The 5646-nt window shown below is 39.4% G+C and overlaps 1 non-coding gene across 1 annotated transcript in view; it reads left to right on the plus strand.

Annotated features, from left to right (window-relative positions):
- LOC100483040 overlaps positions 1-3397 on the plus strand; it is a 71287-nt gene extending 67890 nt beyond the window's left edge. The window contains exon 7 of the transcript XR_004619141.1: positions 3229-3397. This is a non-coding gene — a transcript (zinc finger protein 345). The remainder of the gene's footprint in view (positions 1-3228) is intronic.
- The last annotated feature ends 2249 nt before the right edge of the window (positions 3398-5646 follow it).

Consider the following 5646-nt stretch of genomic DNA (forward strand, 5'->3'; position numbering starts at 1 on the left):
TTTGGAGTCGTCAGAGGCTGAGCCCCCAGAAGACACATGAAGAAGAGTCTTTTCTCTGAGAGCTTCTTAAGATGTTTCCCCTGCAGTGGGCTCTCTGTCCTCTCTAATCGTGAAAGTGTATGTGATAATGGCCACATGCTCATTATGTCTTCTGTCTATAAGGGGTTTCTTTGAGGAATACTGGTAAGTACAATGGATTTTTATGTCCATGAACCTATTAGGCAAAGGCAGATTTTAGGAGGAAGCCTAAGTGAAAAACAGAAGAGGTCCTACCATGAAACAGTGGGAAGCAGTAAGGTAGAGGGAACACTTGCTATTTTTGAAGGCTTTACATTGATCTAATCCCAAGGTAAGAAATCTAGCCTTGCAACCACAAGCAGATTGTCGCTGCACTCCTTGTCACAGAGGGAGCTATTTCCAAGAATATCTTAGACATGGCAGGAGGAGGAAGGATAAGGAAAAGGTGCCGCAGAAGAGTGGCTGGTGAAATTCACCGTGGAGCGGTGGAATTAACCTGACCAAGGACTCAGCCATTCAAGAAATAGTAAAGGAGAATCTTGAGAGCAGGTGAGACAGCAAAAGTGGTACGGACAGGAAAGCATCAGAGAAAATCTCCAGAAACAGTGACGAAACAAGAACTAGAATGGCAGTAAACACGTATCTCTGAAAAATTACCTGAATTGTATAGTACATTTACATTCAATCAAATCATATAAGATGTCTGAATGCGCTAAAAAAACAAAACCAGAGCCATCTATATGCGGCAAACAAAAGCCACATTTTTATTTTGTTTTTTATTTTATTTGTTTGAGAGTGAGAGACAGAGCATACGCAGTGAAGGACTGAGGGGGAGGGACAACAAGACTTCATGAGAGGTGGGGAGCCTGATTCAGGGCTCAGTCCCAGGATCCCAAGATCATGACCTGAGCCAACGTTAAATGCTGAATTGACTGAGATTCCCAGATCACAAAAGTCTAATTTTAAACCTAAAGACACCTGCAGATTAAAAAAGAGGAGATGAAAATGGGTGTCCCAAGAAAGTCAGAGTAACAGTACTTTTATCAGACAAAGTAGACATGTTTGTTCTAGCATCGTCTTTATCCTGCTACCAACGCTGGCCTCATAGTATGGTTATGATTATGTTCCCTCTATTCCGCTATTCTGACATTTGTTTGCCTTTTTAAGTATTTGTTCGAACGGACCAATGAAGGCACGTAGTCTTGGGCATTTCTATACTAGGGGGACATTTTTATTTTTGTAATTGGTCTAAGAAGACTTGCTCTTTCATAGTACGAGGTTCGTATTTCAAACTTGGTAATTTCTGCTTTTTAGGAATTATGTTTCTTTCCTAATTTATCTAACTTGTTTATATATAACTGTTTATAGTAATCTGTTATCATAGTGTACATTTCTGTGGTTATGTGTTGTATCATTTTTTTTCCCCATTTCTTATTTTGGATTTTGAGTCTTCTTTTCTTCTTAGGTAATGTCATTAAAGCCTTGCCAGTTTTGTTTGTTTTTTTGTAAAATGTGGCATTGCCTTCAATATGACTGTTTATTTTGGTGTCTGTTTATTTCTATTTCGGTTTGAAATTTCCTCCTAGTGATTTTCAGCTAGGTTTCTTCTTTTTCTATTTCCCTGTGGTGTCATGTTCAGAAAAAAACAGTGGAGGGGCATCTGGGCAGCTCAGTCAGTGAAGTATCTGCCTTTGGCTCAGGTCATGATCCCAAAGTCAGACGCTTCACTGACTGAGCCACCCAAGCGTCCCAATCGTGCTATTTTTAAAAACGTGTCTTTATTTCCTTTAGAGAGTGAAAGAGAGAGAGCTCCCAAAGACAGGGAGGGAAAGTGGAAGAGAGAATCTCAGATTCCCCACTGAGCATGGAGCCCAACGTGGGCTCCATCCCTCGACCACAAGATCGTGACCTGAGCTGAAATCGAGAGTCAGACCCTTAAGCAACCGAGCCACCCAGCTGCTCCTGATGGTGTCATTTTTGACACTCATTCTGTTAACGTGCAGGCTCAAATTGATAGTATTCCCTGTGTTCAAATACCCTTGAATTCCCGGAAGAATCCTCACTTGTTTATGTTGTCAAATGCTGGAGTGTGGTTTTGATTCAGTTGGCTGTACTTTATTGTCGACTTTGCCGGTATCTTCCTCCAGGTGGTAGCTTGCAGCCTTTCCTTGTAGCAGCTCTGCTTTGGCTTCGATAACCTGGTAGTGCTGGTGTCACAGAGAGTGTTCTCAGCAGCTCCCTTCTCTTTACTGCTCGGAAATATTTGGATTTGAAGTAGTTTCTCATTATATATTTGTATGAATTTTCCAGTGAAGTCTTCTAGCCTGGACGTTTTCTTTGTTGGGCCTTTTTAAAAATTACTTTTCCATCTACTGAGTAGTTGTAGATCAGTGGAGGTTTTTAAAAATGTTTCTTCAGGATGGAGTCCTGGTTTGTTATATGTTTTCGGTATTTTTTGGTATCTCTTTCTTGGCATACAATTTTGTATTCTTGCCTCATATTTATCTTTATTTCTGTGGTATCAGTGATACTGTGTCTGCTTTCAAGTCTTCTGATTTTAGTTGGTTTTCCTTTTCATTCTTACTTGATTTTCTTATAGGTCTGTCAATTTTGATTTTTGTTTCTTTCTGAAAACCAAATCTGCCTATTGTTGATATTTCCCTATTTTTGCTAAATTCTATCTTGTTCATTTCTGTTTTATGTTTAAATTTCCTTTCTTCCACTGGCCCGGATGGCTCGGTCATTTAAGTCTTTGACTTCTGCTCAGCTCATGATCTCAGGATCATGGGATTGAATTCCGGATTGACTCCCTGCTCTGATGAGAATGTGCTTGCCCTCTCCTTTGGGCATCCTCCCTCTCATGCTCTCCCTCTGTCTGTCTGTCTCTCTCTCTCTCAAATAAGTCTTTAAACAAATTCCACCTTCTTCTGCTTGTGGGCTCATAATGTTTTTTCCTGATTATTTGAGGGAGAGGGGAGGATTTGTGTTACACCATGACGTTACTACAGAATTATCTGTTTAGCAATGTGGTCAGTATGTTGTGTTCAAGTTTATGTGTCCATGGAGAAATGAAGTCCTCATGATTCCTTCTCAGCTGTCTTGCTGATGCTCTCTGACTTATTTTATGGTTGTATATTAGACATCATCAGTGTATCCGTCTGAAGGTAGCAGCATGGAATGACTTGATTTCTCTGTTATTCAATCTTTCAGCGGTATCTTCACATGGCAGCCTGAGCTTCCAGCCAGAGCCGTGCAAAGAGGCTTCATTTCAAAATGTGTTAGTGTGTCATTATCAACATAGCGTCCTTGAGAAGTTACACTTAACAGTAGACTGGGATCATGATTGTATCGGATATGTCCATATTGAGAGTACTGCCCATAACAAGACTGTTACTGCCCAGGATGGTGAGCGATATGAAACATTTTGTAAAGCCTTCCTTTTGAAGTCCACTCTTTCTGCACTGCAGGGTGTTTGTGTAAGCAAAAGCTCCAATCAACTCTTGAAAGGTACATATGCATGGAATGACAATGTGGAAAATCTGGAAAGTTATGTAGTCCATGCTCAAAATAATGATATGTACAGTGTTGAAAGGAGGACTGGATTGGCCTTTCAATCAAATGTTTATAAACTTCAAAGATTTAAAAATGAAGAAACAACTGCTAGGTGGGGTCCACTTGAGAAGTCCTTCACTGAGGACTCAACCCTACAAAATTATCAGAGTATTTTCAATGGAGGCACTGTTGCTCCAGGCAGTGAGTGTCAGAAAGCGGTTGATCAAGGCTCAAATGTTAATAAAGATCTGAGGACTCATTTTCAAGAGAACCATTTCGAACATATTAAGTGTGTGGAATTCATTGATGCAAGATCCAACCTTATACACCACACTATGCATATAAGGGAGAATGCTTATAAAGGTAACGAATGTGAAAGAGATTTTAACCAGTCCTTCCGCAGGAGCAATCATCAGAGAATTCATATGGGAAAGAAACCATATGGATATGATAAGCCTGGGAACGTGTCTAGTGAATTAAGAACACGTATACGTAAGACAGTCTGTAGTGGAGAGAAAACTTACCAATGTATAGAATGCGGCAAGGCCTTTATCCAGAAATCACACCTTACTAACCATCACAGAATTCATACTGGAGAGAAACCTTACAAGTGTAAACAATGTGGCAAGGCCTTTATCCAGAAATCACACCTTACTACCCATCACAGAATTCATACTGGAGAGAAACCTTACAAATGTGAAGAATGTGGCAAGGCCTTTAAAGAGCTCTCAACGCTTACTCAGCATATAAATACTCATACTCGAGAGAAAATGTATAAATGTAAAGAATGCGGCAAGGTCTTTTTCCACAAAAAAAACCTCACTACACATCACAGAATTCATACTGTAGAGACATATTACAAATGTAAAGAATGTGGCAAAACCTTTAAACAGCTCCCAAACCTTACTCAGCATATAAATACTCATACTCAAGAGAAAATTTATAAATGTAAAGAAGGTGGCAAGGCCTTTTTCCAGAAAACAAACCTCACTACACATCACAGAATTCATACTGGAGAGAAACCATACAAATGTAAAGAATGTGGCAAGGCCCTTAAGCATAAAGGAAACCTTAAAAGGCATGAGAGAATTCATACTGGAGAGAAACCTTACAATTGTAAAGAATGCGGCAAGGCCTTTTTTCACAAAGCAAACCTCACTACACATCACAGAATTCATACTGGAGAGAAACCTTACCAATGTAAAGAATGCGGCAAAGCCTTTCAGTATAAATCATCCGTTAACATCCATGAGAGAATCCATACTGGAGAGACACCTTATAAATGTAAAGAATGTGGCAAAACCTTTAAACACCTCTCAAACCTTACTCAGCATATAAACACTCATAGTCGAGAGAAAATATATCAATGTAAAGAATGTGGCAAGGCCTTTTCCCACAAAACAAACCTCACTACACATCACAGAATTCATACTGGAGAGAAATCTTACCAATGTAAAGAATGTGGCAAAACCTTTCAGCACAAATTGTACATTAACATCCATGAGAGAATTCATACTGGAGGGACGCCTTACAGTTGTAAAGAATGTAGCAAAACCTTTAACCAACTCCCAAAACTTACTCAGCATATAAATACTCATACTGGAGAGAAAATGTATAAATGTAAAGAATGTGGCAAGGCATTTTCCTACAAATCAAGCCTCACTACACATCACAGAATTCATACTGGGGAGAAAACTTACAAATGTAAAGAATGCGGTAAGGCGTTTTTGTATAAAACAAACCTCACTAGGCATCACAGAATTCATACTGGAGAGACACCTTACAAATGTAAGGAATGTGGCAAAGCGTTTAAACAGCTCTCAAATCTTACTCAGCATATAAATACTCATACGGGAGAGAAAATGTATAAATGTAAAGAATGTGGCAAGGCCTTTTCCTACAAATCAAGCCTCACAACACATCACAGAGTTCATATGGAGAGAAACCTTACAAATGTATAGAATGTGGCAAGACCTTTAAGCAGAAATCATGGCTTACCATACATTACAGAATTCATAGTGTGGCTCATCCTACAAATTTGAAGACTGTGAGAGAATTTGGAAGGACTGTTGAGCC

This window comes from Ailuropoda melanoleuca, chromosome 12, assembly GCF_002007445.2.
Source record: "Ailuropoda melanoleuca isolate Jingjing chromosome 12, ASM200744v2, whole genome shotgun sequence".
NCBI lineage: Eukaryota > Metazoa > Chordata > Mammalia > Carnivora > Ursidae > Ailuropoda > Ailuropoda melanoleuca.